General features: G+C 45.8%; 1 protein-coding gene across 1 annotated transcript in view; it reads left to right on the forward strand.

The window, feature by feature from the left end:
• LOC148115761 (uncharacterized) overlaps positions 1-14,390 on the forward strand; it is a 321,967-nt gene that overhangs the window by 232,692 nt on the left and 74,885 nt on the right. The gene's annotated exons all lie outside the window — the stretch shown is intronic.

Below are 14,390 nucleotides of genomic sequence, written 5' to 3' on the forward strand. Positions count from 1 at the left end.
TTTTACTTTGCTGTCGTGTGTATTTTTTATTTGACTGCGCAGCTTTGATCAATTCTTTGTGTTTAAGGAATAATTCTTTAATTTCAGTACAACGTTGAGAAATATTAAAAAATATACAAAGTTCACTTCGAACTGATAAAAGCAGTCGGTTACGTTCATCAGTCCACAAATTTCCCATGACGCTGAAAATTCATTCAACATTTGCATTTGATACCGGAATTGATGCACAATACTGGAACAGTTTCAGTAAACTGGGAGCTGGCTCTTTCTTGAAAAAGTACGTCCACTTATAAAGGGATGAATTGCCTTGCAGATGAACATAAACTTCTTCTAAGGCAGAAATTTCATCGAAGAGAGTGTTGGGTGGAAGTTCTTCTCGCCATGGTGATAATAACCAGATGTTCGTCATTTCTTCTAAAGTTGGAGGATTATTGCGGTCAATTAGATTTAAAAAATTTAGCGTCTCATATATTGAATCAGTGAAATTATACCACTTTTCTAGGTACACAATGGCTCTTTGATACACGTTGACAGCTTCTTTCTTGAACTTTTGCACGGCATTCTCAGGCAAATGTTTTTTACGTAAGGCAAATAAAACTTTCATTCCAAAAAACTGCTCATCGTATTTTTTTTGCAAAGAATCACGCAGCTTACACATGATAATGTGAAGATCACATGCAAGAATTTTCTTGCTTTCCAGCTTCAGTAGGGTGTCTTGCATTATTGACATAAAGAAGTGCGTGAAATATAAATACAATTCTGAAATTGTTGGTTCATCGTCCTTTACGAGTTCATTTTCCGGATCCGAAATAAGGTTCCAGATAACCTTATGGCACTCATCAGATCCAAGAGAAATAAAATACGATTTTAGAGGTATCCAGTTTAAAAGAAGTCTTTCAACTGCTTTAAACAAACTTAACCAACGTGTTGGAACATGGCGCAAAACTTCATGGAATTCTGACTTGCAAAACTCAAAAAATGATTTCAACTCTTCTCGTTTCTTCGCAGAATTCGAAAATTCAGCAAAAACCTTCAGCACTACATTTTCGATATCAAAACATAACTGCTTTAATGCATTTTTTGCGCTGTTGTATAAAATGTGATTATTGCAATGAGCATTCGATCTTTGTCTCATTCTAACTTATGAAAAAAAAGACAAAACGCGATTCTCCTATCCTTATTCTCTTAGACTGTACAGCTTTAGATTGCGTACCATTTCATCATAAAGCTTTTGAATTAAAAAAAAATGTCCACTATTTTGTGAAAAAAAATAGTGAACATAATATGAAAAAAGTGGACTGTCCGCTCAAATAGTGGACACCTGGCAACCCTAGATGACCAAAGAAACACATTTGAACAGGCAGGATCTTCAGGTTGGTAAATATTTTTATTGAATCATATTTCTAAAGACTGCCTTGAACTGTCATGTTTGAGTAAAATTATATTTCTTATTATTACTGCATGTTACTGTCATTTGGTACAGTTATGAAGAAAAGCAAATATTCCTTTTGGGGCAGTGCTGTGTACAATAAGCAGAAATTGTATAAACAATAAAATAACAGCATTGACTTTCCTGTTTAGGGGAATTCATGGATTCTGGAAACTATCCACCTTCAAGATCACCATCCTCCTGTTCTACAGTTTCAGAGTCATCCATCCAGGATAGTGCTTCATAAGCATCATCATCATCAGACACCCACAGCCACATATCACTATCACCTAAAAGAAAGAAAAAACCCTTCCCTCCTGGAACCACCATAGATAAATTTGTGATAAAAATTAGATTAGAAAAAGAGTTAATTGATGAAAAAATTGCCCAGTTTGTTTATGCCACAAACTCTTCTTTCTGTCTGACTGAGAACCCACATTTCATTAATATGGTTCAGTCACTGAGACCAGGATACAGTCCACCCAGTGTCAGGTTTCGGTGCTATCTTAAATAAGTTTCATTTTCAAGCGCAAGATCTCTAATGAATCATTTTTATTTAAGAACAGAAAAAAAACCGACATTCCTGATTCAAGTTGCAGCCAAACTGGCTCCTCCTTCCAACCCCCTCCTCTTCCGCTCTCCAACCCAATGTCCCATTGGCCATCATGCAGATCCATCTCTACGTCCGGGCACGTTCTTTTCACAGGAATGTGGCCCCCACCCTCGTCCCCCAGGAAACCCTATCTGTTGCATACAGAAAACTAGGTAAAAGTTCATCTCAGCAATAAATCAACGCTTCTGGTCTTTGCTTCATCTTGTTCATGTCAGAACTGGAAGAGAGCCTAATTTGGAACGCTGACATCCGGCCCCTCTCCCTTCACTTCTGTGACATCACCTATCCCATAGGGAAAAAACACAACAAGATAAATCTCATTAGCCCCTCCTTGGCTGTGCACCCCCCCTCCCGGCTTCTCCGGGTGGTCTGCATGGAATTTTGCTATAAGGCGATCTGCTTGGATGTTTGGGCTCTTCACCCAGGAAGCCTCTGACAACGGGTAGCCCTTCCATTTAATTAAGTACTGGAGGCGCCCCCTGTGCCATCTTGAATTAAGAATCCGCTGCACTTCGTAGTGTGTTTGGCCCCCAACAACCAAGGGTCCAGGGGGTTCACGTGGCATTGGCCTTAAAGTAGACCCCACTACAGGTTTTAGAAGGCTACTGTGAAAAACGGGGTGAATTTTCCCCAAAAGCCGTGGCAACTGCAATTGCACTGTAACGGGGTTGATTATTTTTATTATAGGAAATGGTCCTATAAATTTTGGGCCCAATTTCCTGCTCGGGAGTCTAAGTCTCAAGTACTTGGTGGAAAGGTAAACTTTCTCTCCCAGCTGAAATGGTCTTTGGGGAGTTCGGTGCTTGTCTGCTTGTTCCTTATAAGATTGAGCCGCCTTTGCCAGCGCCCTCTTAACATTCTCCCAAGTTTGTCTCAACATTGCCATCCAGTCGGTCAAACTAACTGAGGAAGGGGGCTCCCTCGGGTATTCTGGCATGGGGACAAAATCCATGCCACTCACTATTTTGAACGGGGTTAGCCCCGTGGTGCTGTGGACAGCATTGTTATATGCAACCTCCGCAAAAGATAGGAGGTCTGTCCAATTGGACTGCTGGTAGTCGACGTAGCATCTTAAATACTGTTCTATCATAGCGTTCAGTCTTTCTGCCCCCCCATTGGTGCTCGGGTGAAATGCTGAGCTGAGCCCTTGGGATGAACCTATAGATCGTAGAAACTCCCTTCAGAACTTTGCTGTGAACTGGACCCCTCTGTCAGAGATGATTCTCCTGGGGACTCCATGTAGGCGGTAAATGTGTTTCAGGAACAGTTTGGATAACTGACGGGCTGAAGGCAGTCCACTACAAGGAATGAAGTGTGTCTTTTTGGAGAATAAGTCTATTACAGTCCAGATCACTTTATTTCCACTGCTCCTCGGTAGGTCTACTATAAAGTCCATTGCAATCTCCTCCCATGGTCTTGTTGGCTCAGCTACTGGTTGCAACAATCCAGGCGGGCACCCTGGTCTTGTTTTCATCATGGCACAAGTGATGCAGCTCTTTACATAACTGTCTACGTCCTTTCTCATGTGTGGCCACCAGAACTGCCTTCGTACTAGGTGCAGAGTCTTTAGGAACCCGAAGTGTCCTGCTGGTTTAACGTCGTGGCTCCTCTTGAGAATCAGGATGCGTAAACTCTGTGGGACATAGAGCTTTGTCCCCCTCCATGCTAGTTCCTCTCTTTTTGTCAAGAGATGTTGATTGTCCCGATACCAGGGGTCTGTCAGCATTTCATTTTTTAATTTTGCAGTTAAGTCACTAGCAAGTTGGCCTTGCTGGTCACGTTGTTGCCGTCTGGTGATCACTTGGGCCGCAGCTTGGGTGGAGGGGATGATGGCATTCACTACCTGCTCTCGCTCACTGTTGTATTGGGGCATCCGGGAGAGAGCGTCAGCCAGGAAATTTCTCCCTCCTGGGATGTGCTTAAGCTCGAAATTGAAACGATTGAAGTATTGTGCCCACCGCACTTGCCTGGGCGACAGTTTTCGTGGGGTTTTTAGGGCCTCTAGGTTTTTGTGATCAGTCCAGACTTCAAATGGTTTTTGGCCTCCCTCTAGTAGGTGCCGCCAGGTCAACAAGGCCCATCTTACTGCAAATGCTTCCTTCTCCCACGCCGCCCATCGCCTCTCCGTATCGGTGAGTTTGCGGGAGGTGTAGGCACAGGGTTGTAGATCACCTTGGTTGTTCTTTTGGAGTAACACGGCTGCTACTGCCACATCACTTGCGTCTGCTTGGATGACAAAAGGCTGTTCCGGATCCGGGTGTTTTAAGACAGGTTATTTCGCGAACAGTCCTTTTAGTGTCTCGAATGCCTGTTGGCAGGTCAGGTCCCACTGTAAGGGTTGTCCTGGGCGAGGTTTCATCGCTGGGCTTCCTGTCTTTAAGAGGTCCGTCAAAGGTTTGGCAATCTTCGCGAATGAGGGGATGAATTGTCTGTAGAAATTCGCAAAGCCTAGAAAACTTTGCAGTTGTCTGCGGGTGCGAGGGGGTTGCCATTGTAGAACTGATTGGACCTTGGCTGGGTCCATCTCTATCCCCTCATTTGATACTCGGTAGCCCAGGTAGTCTAGCCGTGATTGGTGGAAATCGCATTTTGACAGTTTGACATATAGGTTTGCCCGTAGCAGCTTTTCAGTACTTGGCGGACGAGGGGTATATGTTCGTCTATAGTCTCCGTGTAGATAAGAATATCGTCCAGGTAGACGAGGACCCCTTTGTAAAGGTGTTTACGTAAGACTTCATTTATTAACTGCATGAATACTGCCGGGGCTCCTTGCAAACCAAAGGGCATTACTTTAAACTGGAAACTACCCAGGGGGCAGTTGAACGCTGTTTTCCATTCATCTCCTGCCTTTATGCGTACCCGATAATAAGCTTCTCGAAGGTCTAGTTTGGTGAAAATCTTCCCTTTAGCTAGGTGGGCTAGCATGTCTTTCATGAGGAGGAGGGGGGTACAAGTTTTGCACGCATACAGCGTTGATACTTCGAAAGTCGACCACCAATCACATGGAGACGTCCTTTTTCTCTTTAAACATGACCGGTGCCGCTACCCTTGGTTTTACTGGCTCAATAAATCCCCTTTGTAAGTTTTTGTCTATGTAGTCCCGCATTTCCTGCATTTCTTGGGGCGTCATGGCATACATTTTTGGTTTGGGTAGTTTCGCTCCCGGGATAATCTCGATGGCACAATCGGTCTCGCGGTGGGGGGGCAGAATGTCACAGTCGGCCTCGCTGAATACTTCAGCAAGGTCTTGGTACTCCCCTGGGATCTGATCTGCATTACAAGCGGTGGTGGGTGCGGCTGCCAATTGCTTTACTGTACCTTCTGGGAGGGACCCTTGTGTTGGTGGTGTTTTGTTTTGTGGTGGAGGGCTGCTTTGGGGTCTCAGCGTGGGAGGGAATTCTTCTGGTCAGGGCGGCAGGGGTTGGGGGCCCTTTGCTATTCTCAGTCTGCGGGTCCCCTCTTGCCACCAAATGATTGGGCCCCATTTGTCCAGCCACAAGAGTCCCAATATGACTGGTTCTGTCATCTTGGGGGCTATTATGAAGCGGATCATCTCCCAGTGATCTGCTAGTTCTAGTCTCACGGGTTCGGTCAAGTGTGTGGCGTACGCTCCCCCCATTAGGGACCCATCAACTTGCTCAAAACGAATTGGTTGTTTGAGCTGTTTAGCTCGGATTCCCAATTTCAGAACTGTGGGTAGGTTGATTAGGCACCGTGTGCTACCAGAGTCTATTAGGGCTTGGAAAGTCTCTTGGGCCCCTGTTTTGGGGGCTGTTAGCCGTATGGGGAAAAGAAAAGGATGGATAGGTCCACTCACCATCGGGTCATCTTTGCCTTCGTCCTCTGTGTCGTAGAGTTCGGGAAACTGATCTCCCTCATCTGGGGTTCCTCTGGTTTCGGTCAGGTGAGCGAAAAACTCCGGGATTTGGGGGTTTTCCCGCGATACGTGGGTGGCGCGCTTGGGCCCTCGTTCCGGTCGTGCTTTGGGCAGTGGAGCTGGTCCCGGTCTAGGTGTTCCACATCTTGCTGCTATGTGGCCGCTCCCCCCACATCGGTAGCATTTCAGTGAGCTCCGTGGGGCAGTTGGTCTGTGGGAGGGCTGTGATGTTGGGGTTTCCCGTCTGTTGAGTGGCCCTTGGTCTGATCGACCTCTCTCCTTTCCCTCTGGTGGTTTTGGCGTGTCGCTCGCCCGCAACCCTCTGTCAACTTTTATCGCTACCCGGAACCATTCAGAGAGTCGGTTTGAGATGTCACGATAAGCAGTCACTTGGGAAATTCTCTTATCTAGGCTTGTTCTAAAAAAGTACACCAGCAATCACTCGGGTAGGGGAGGCAGTGTCCCAACAACTCTCCTGAATTCACGGATATGCTCTTTGATGGGCTTCCCCTTCTGCATTAGGTTTCTGAGTTCATCTTCCACATAGGGGTCGTCCTCCTCCTCCTCATAACGGGCTCTCAATAGTTGCAAGAACCCATCCGCATCTTGCAGCTGGGGGGCCCTGTTTTTATAGAGGGATGCTGACCACCTCTTTGCTTCTCCCTCCAGCCCTTCCGAAATGGCATTCACTAGGGCTCTGGGGAAAGGGTAAAGGTGTCCAAAACGCTCTATGTATATCTCAGCTGAATCGAGGAATTGGGCGAGGTTGTCTGGGTCACCGTCGAACTTCCCTCTGAATTGGGGTGGCTCCTCCCTCTCTGCCCTCTCCTCTCTGTGCTGAGCTGTGTAGGGCCGGTCTCGGTGTTGATAGTCCTCTGCCTCGCCTCTCATCCTGGGGTATGGAGGTGCTGCGTCATCTAGGCTTTGCTGCTTTCTGGGAGGGGGAGGGGACCCATGGATGCATCGTTGGGCTCCTTCTCCTCCTGCTGTGAAGGGGGGAAGGGCTGCGCCTTGGCCTACATCCTCTCGGGTCAACAGCCCAGACTGGTTCTCTCTTTTCTTTGGGTCTGCAGGATGGTTCCTCCCCCTGAAGGGTGGCACGGTCAAATTTCTCTTTCAACTCATCTATGGGGCTTTCGAGTGGCTTCCTTAGAATTTCTTGGCGCTTACTTTGTTTTCTGGCTTGTTCCCACTCCCATAGCCAGGAGGCTCCGCCCAATTCACTTAGGGGTTTTCCCTTGTCTCTCACATTAGGAAAGGGAAATTCCGCCTCTGAAGCTTTTGGCACAGTCCCCGGGTACTTATCTGATTCAGGCTTCTCTGTTTGAAGTTTTTCCGAGAGGGAAGGTGGGGAGAGTTGAGCCTTCGTAGTTTCCAAACTGGCTGGATTCACGACCGCTTCTCCTCCACTCGTTGCTTGAAGCAGGCTTTCCTCCGAGAGCTTCGCTTCAGCCATAGTGTTGGGGGATAACCTCCAATCCGACCATACGTCTGGGAGGGAACGGGATGATTTAAACTCAGCCAGCCTGGCTTTGAGAGAGTTTGGCTGTCTGTCAGGTTTCGGTGCTATCTTAAATAAGTTTCATTTTCAAGCGCAAGATCTCTAATGAATCATTTTTATTTAAGAACAGAAAAAAAACCGACATTCCTGATTCAAGTTGCAGCCAAACTGGCTCCTCCTTCCAACCCCCTCCTCTTCCGCTCTCCAACCCAATGTCCCATTGGCCATCATGCAGATCCATCTCTACATCCCGGCACGTTCTTTTCACAGGAATGTGGCCCCCACCCTCGTCCCCCAGGAAACCCTATCTGTTGCATACAGAAAACTAGGTAAAAGTTCATCTCAGCAATAAATCAACGCTTCTGGTCTTTGCTTCATCTTGTTCATGTCAGAACTGGAAGAGAGCCTAATTTGCAACGCTGACACCCAGCAGAGCAGATGTTGCAGGGAAACTTCTGGATAAAGTTTTCTGACAGAAAAATGGAGCAATGTGCAACAGCTCTGGAGGGTAGAATTGTTAACCTAAGTATTGATGGGTGGAGTAATGTCCACAATGATCCTATTGTATGTGCTTGTAGCAACAGAAGAAGGGAAAGTCTTCCTTGCACAAACAATTGATACGTCAGGAAATGCACACACAGCAGAATACTTACAAGAAGTGGCAGTAAAAGCTATAATAACGTGTGAACAAAAATTCAAATGTCTAGTACGCAGTTTGGTCACAGACAATGCTGCAAATGTATCCAAGATGAGAAGAAATTTAGAAGAGCAGGAAGGGAATACAAAGCTAATAACATGGTTGCAGTGCTCATTTGCTGCATCTCTTAGCCAAACACTTAAGTGTTCCAGAAATAAAGACTAATGTTGTTGAAATTGCTAAATACTTCCGTAACAATCATTTTGCTGCAGCAGCTCTGAAAAGGATGGGTGGAACCAAGCTAATGCTCCCACAAGATGTTAGATGGAACTCTGTGGTGGACTTTTTTGAGCAGTTTATCAAGAACTGGCCTATTCTGATGAGAGTTTGTGAAGAAAATCGAGATAAAATAGATGGCACCGTCACGGCCAAAATCCTCAACATTGGGCTTAAGAGAAATGTTGAACATATGCTGAGCATCCTGAAACCCATCTCTGAAGCTTTAAACAAAATACAGAAAAATAGCTGTTTTATTGCTGATGCTGTTAAAATTTGGAAGGAACTGAGTGAACACTTAAAAATAGAACTACACATGGCCAGAATTAAATTACACACATTAAAAAAACGAATGGGACAAGTACTGTCTCCAGCTCATTTTTTGGCAAATATTGTCAATATCCAGTATCAGGCTCAAAACTTAAGAGCTGAGAAAGAGGAGTTAGCTATGACATGGGTATCCAGCAATCATCCATCTGTAATGCCAACTATAATAAACTTCAAAGCTAAGGGGGAACCATTCAAGAAATATATGTTTGCTGAAGATATTTTAAAGAAAGTCACACCAGTGAACTGGTGGAAGTCACTTAAGCACTTGGATTTAGAGACTTTCAAGTAATGATTTCACTTTTAACAGCAGTAGCTTCTTCTGCAGGCATTGAAAGAATATTCTCTTCCTTTGGACTCATTCATTCTAAATTGAGAAATCGTTTGGGACCCGATAAAGCAGGAAAGCTTGTTTTTCTTTTCCAGATTATGAACAAAGAAGATGAAGATGACGAGCGAGCTACAGAGGACAGTATTTAAGATTTTCATGTGTAGGCTGGGCTGACAGTCTAAGTTTCTTAAAATATATATATATATTGTTTAGCCAAATTAGTTAACAAACATGGATGTTTGTTTAAGCAAACAACATACGCTGTAATGTTATTGTTTCAGTTGAATAAATCTATTTAAATTGTTATTATTAAGGTAATGATTCCTAGGTACAACAGAAAAGTTGTCCAAATATGAATGATTAACTTATTAAACTGGGGATAAAAAAACTAATATGAAAAGTTGTTATTCTAAAAATCTTCATCTACTTGCATATTAAAGTTATACCAGCAAGAATTAGTCTTTATGTAGAAAACTATGATTTAAATCAAGCCTTACTGACTAGTGATTTAAATCGTGATTTAAATCAGTTTGATTTAAATCAAATCCACCCTGCTATATACTAGGACTCCAAGATCCCGCTCACAGTTACAGGAATTAAACCAGGTTTCACCTAGTTTAATTATACCTATGCAATTGGTTTTTCTTGTCTAAGTGTAAAACTTTATTTTTATCTTTGTTGAATATCATTTTGTTAGATAGGGGCCACTATTCAAGTTCACACTTTTTTAGCTGCCAAGAAGTAGGTTGTGATCTACTTAATCAAATGCTTTACTGAAAACTAAGTATACCATGTCCTCAGCATTTCTCTGGTCCACTAATTCAGTCACTTTGTCAAATATCACTGTGGGTGAGACGTCGGAGGTGGCTCGGGAGTTCATGGCTTCCATGGCAGCTATGGACCTGACCCAGTTAATTCATGGCCCTACCCACTCAGGGGGAAACACGCTGGACCTGCTTTTTGTCTCTGGACAGTGGTTGAGTGATCTTGAGATAGGGGATATAGTCACCGAGCCCTTGTCATGGTCGGATCACTCTCTCCTTCGCCTTGACCTTCGAACCGCTATACCCAATCGTAGGGAGGCGGAGCCGGTAAGATGGTTCCGCCCCAGGCGCCTGATGGAACCTGATAGGTTCCAGATGGAGCTTGGGCCATTTCCTGAGGCTCTGGCACACGCCTCGACTAGGGACCCAGTGGCCGCCTGGGATAGGGCGGCCACTGGAGCTCTGGATCGGGTCGTGCCTTTGCGGCCTCTGACCCGGCGCCAATCTCACCTAGCTCCTTGGTTCACTGAGGAGCTGAGGGAGATGAAGCGCCAGAAAAGATGCCTAGAGAGTAGTTGGAGGGCCAGTCTTTCTGAATCCGACCGGATACTGGTAAGATCTCATATTAAGAATTACCTAGTGGCAATAAAAGCAGCAAAATGTACATATTTTGCTGCTCTTATTGCATCATCAGATAATCGCCCAGCCACTCTGTTTAGGGTGACCCACTCCATGCTCCACCAGGAAGCGCGGGAGGACCCCTTAGAGGGTAGAGCCGAGGATTTTGTTCAATATCTGCATGACAAAATCACTCAGATTCGGGAAGATCTGGACTCCGACTGGGTAGTTCCAGGGGGGTTGACTGAGGCAGGTCTTGAGAATGTTATCTGGGATGAGTTTGATCCTGTGACCCCTGACGATGTGGACAGGATTCTGGGTGGACTGAACGCGACCACATGTTTATTGGACCCGTGCCCCTCCTGGTTAGTGCTGGCTTCCCGGGAGGTGACGCGAGGCTGGCTTCAGGAGATTATAAATGCTTCGTTGGGTGAGGGTGACTTCCCCGCCACCTTGAAAGAGGCGGTGGTGAGGCCTCTCCTCAAGAAGCCTTCCCTGGACCCGGCAGTGTTGGCTAACTATCATCCAGTCTCCAACATTCACTTTGTTGCGAAGGTTGTTGAGAGTGTGGTTGCGCGACATCTCCCCCAGTACCTGGATGAAACGACGTATCTGGATCCGTTCCAGTCGGGCTTCAGGCCTGGGTACAGCACGGAAACGGCATTGGTTGCGTTGGTTGATGATCTCTGGAGGGCTCGGGACAGGGGCTGCTCCTCTGTCCTGATCCTATTAGACCTCTCAGCGGCTTTTGATACCATCGACCATGGTATCATGCTGCACCGGTTGGAAGAGTTAGGGGTGGGGGGTACTGTATTATGGTGGTTCTCCTCCTTTCTCTCCGACCGGTTGCAGTCTGTGTTGGCAGGGGAGCAGAGGTCGACCGCAAGGCCCCTCATATGTGGGGTGCCACAAGGGTCGGTCCTCTCGCCCCTTTTGTTCAACATTTATGTAAAGCCGCTGGGCGAGATCATCCATGGTTTCGGGGTGAAGTACCATCAGTCCACTGATGACACCCAGCTGTACATCTCCACCCTGGACCACCCCAACGATGCCCTTGAAGTGATGTCCTGGTGTCTGGTGGCTGTGCGGATCTGGATGGGGAGGAACAGGCTCAGGCTCAACCCATCCAAGACCAAGTGGCTATGGTTTCCGACATCCTGATATAGTCAGTTGATGCCATCGCTGACTATTGGGGGTGAATCGCTGGCTCCCACGGAGAGGGCTCACAACTTGGGTGTCCTTCTGGATTCACGGCTGTCTTTAGAAGAGCACTTGACGGCCGTGACCGGGAGGATTTTTCATCAGGTTTGCCCAATTCGCCAGTTGCGTCCCTTTCTGGATCGGGATTCCCTACACACAGTCACTCATGCCCTCGTCACTTCCCGCCTGGACTACTGCAACACTCTCTACATGGGGCTCCCCTTGAGGAGCACCCGGAGGCTCCAACTGGCGCAGAGTGCGGCCACGCGGGTGGTTATGGGAGCAACATGGCGCTCCCGTTTGACACCTCTCCTGCGCGAGCTGCACTGGCTCCCGGTGGTCTTCCGGGTGCGCTTCAAGGTTCTGGTTACCACCTTTAGAGCGCTCCATGGCTTAGGACCTGGTTATTTATGGGACCGCCTACTACCACAAGCAGTCTCCCATCGGCCGGTACGCTCTCATAGAGAGGGGCTCCTCCGGGTGCCATCAGCTAAACAATGTTGACTGGCGGCCCCCAGAGGGAGGGCCTTCTCTGTGGGGGCACCCACTATCTGGAACGAGCTCCTCCCAGAGATACGGAGATACGGAGATCTACGCACTTTCCGCCGTGCTCTTAAGATTCTCCTATTCCAAAAAGCGGGCCTGGCCTAATTTTCTCCCCTGTTTTAAAATTCTTTTACATCAAAATTTTAATTTGTTTTAAATTTTGGGATTTTTAATTGTCTTGGGCTAAATTATTTAATCTGGTTTTAATTATATCTTTTAACTTTTGTATTTATGTATTTTACTTTGTGCCTGTTCACCGCCCTGAGTCCTTCGGGAGTAGGGCGGTATCTAATAATAATAATAAAAAAAAATGGCATGATCTCTTTTTGATCAACCCAGGGGTGAAATGCTATCAGTTCACACCAGTTTGGGCAAAGCAGTAGTGATAAAAACTACTGGTTCAGGTGAACCAGTAGTAAAAAAAAACTATCGGTTCCTCTGGTATTTTCTTCTGAAAACTGGTATTTCCAATGATCAGCTGTGCCGCACGGCGAATCTAAATCATGTGGCACAGCTGTTTCCACCCCTCACTGCTCTACTTAACTTGTGAAGTCTTCTTTTTCTGCGCGAAGTGTGCGTGTGGCGCGCAGTGCGCATGCACGGGCAGTGAACCGGTGGCAATCCTCGGAGGATTTCACCACTGGATCAACCCATGTTGGCTAATGGTTATAACTTGTTTGCTTCTAGGTGTTCACAGATTTGTTGCTTGGATATGTTTTCCAAGATATTACCAGATATTAATGTCAGGCTGATTTGTCTGTAAATTCCTGCATGTTTTTTACCTTTTTGAAGATGGGGACCCTATCAGCTCTTTTCCAGTCCTCAGTTACAGGTAGTCCTGAACTTACAACCACAATTGAGTCCAAAATTTATGTTGTTAAGCGAAAAACTTGTTAAGTGAATTTTGCCCCGTTTTATGACTTTTCTTGCCACATTTGTTAATGAATCATTGCCATTGTTAAATGAGTTACACTATTGTTAAGTGAATCTGGTTTCCCCATTGAGTTTGGTTGATAGCATGTCACAAAAGGGGATCACATGACTCCGGGACACTACAACTGTCATAAATGTCAGTTGTCAAACATCTGAATGTAAATCACATGACCAGGGGGATGCTACAACGGTCATAAGTGTGATAAATGATCATAAATCACTTTTTTCAGTGTCATCGTAACTACGGTCACCAAATTAACTATCGTAAGTTGAGGACTACCTCTAGTCCCCCCGTGCTCCAAGGACTTTGAAACATACAGTATGTTACAATGGTTCTGAAATCACATTTATTAGTTCTAGTAAAATTCTGGCTGCAGTCCGTCCCGACCCAGTGATTTGCATTTGTCTAGAGCCAACAGGTGTTCTCTTACCTTATTTTTCCATATTTTAATTTACATTCCTAGTGGGTTTCAATTCTGTTCGCTAACGGTTCACTTGTGCGCACACAGGCTGCTTCTGTGCATGCCTCTCGCTCTACCACTTTGCCTGATCTGGGGCAAACCGGTAGCAACCCACCACTGGTCAAAATGTTTATATTCCCTGACCGTATCTCACAGAGCGCATAGTTGCCCTGCGGACCTTGTAGGCAGGGAGAAATAATGAGATTATCAAAAATATTCCAACGTCATGCTGTACTCTATAGGGTGCTTGCCTGTTTCTACATCTTTCTAATGTAGTGGGCCAACAGTATATATAACCTGCGGTTCTGCTTTAGGTCAGGGCTGCTCAGAAAGCTGCCAATGCTTTGCTGGAATCCATTGTGCACAGTGATTGTTTGCATGCTTAATATATGTTGAATCTTCAAAGTGATTGGTTGCTTTAGATGAGGCATGTTTTGGCCACAATATTCCCTTACTTTATGCTTTTTTTTTTTTTTACCTCTCTTCTCCCCCATTGACTGCCAGGAAGTAATCAGGTTGCTCTCAGTGAGATGTGTGTTTCTGGTTGTGTGAGAGAGAGAGAGAGAGGGAGAGGAGAAAGGGAGAGTTAGGGAGGGAGGGCGGGAGAGAAAGCACACTGAAGAAGGAAATGACAGTTTGTGTGTTGCTGTCAAGAAACCTGTAATAACTAATCCATTAAATCGCCAGGCATTGAGTGCCACTCCAAAAAGATTTGAGTAAACTTTTTCTGCAGCATACTTGATGTCCTTCTTGCTTGCTTGTTGTTCTGGGAGCCTCCCACCATCAACAGTGTTTCCTCAGAGAAGTCACAGGGAACTTATAGGTGCAGGAGGAGGGAAGCAACTTTTGACTCCAATTCAAGAAGTTTGGTGGGTCC

The sequence above is a fragment of the Pantherophis guttatus genome, chromosome 2, assembly GCF_059756535.1.
Source record: "Pantherophis guttatus breed Tessera chromosome 2, ASM5975653v1, whole genome shotgun sequence".
Taxonomy (NCBI): Eukaryota; Metazoa; Chordata; class Lepidosauria; order Squamata; family Colubridae; genus Pantherophis; species Pantherophis guttatus.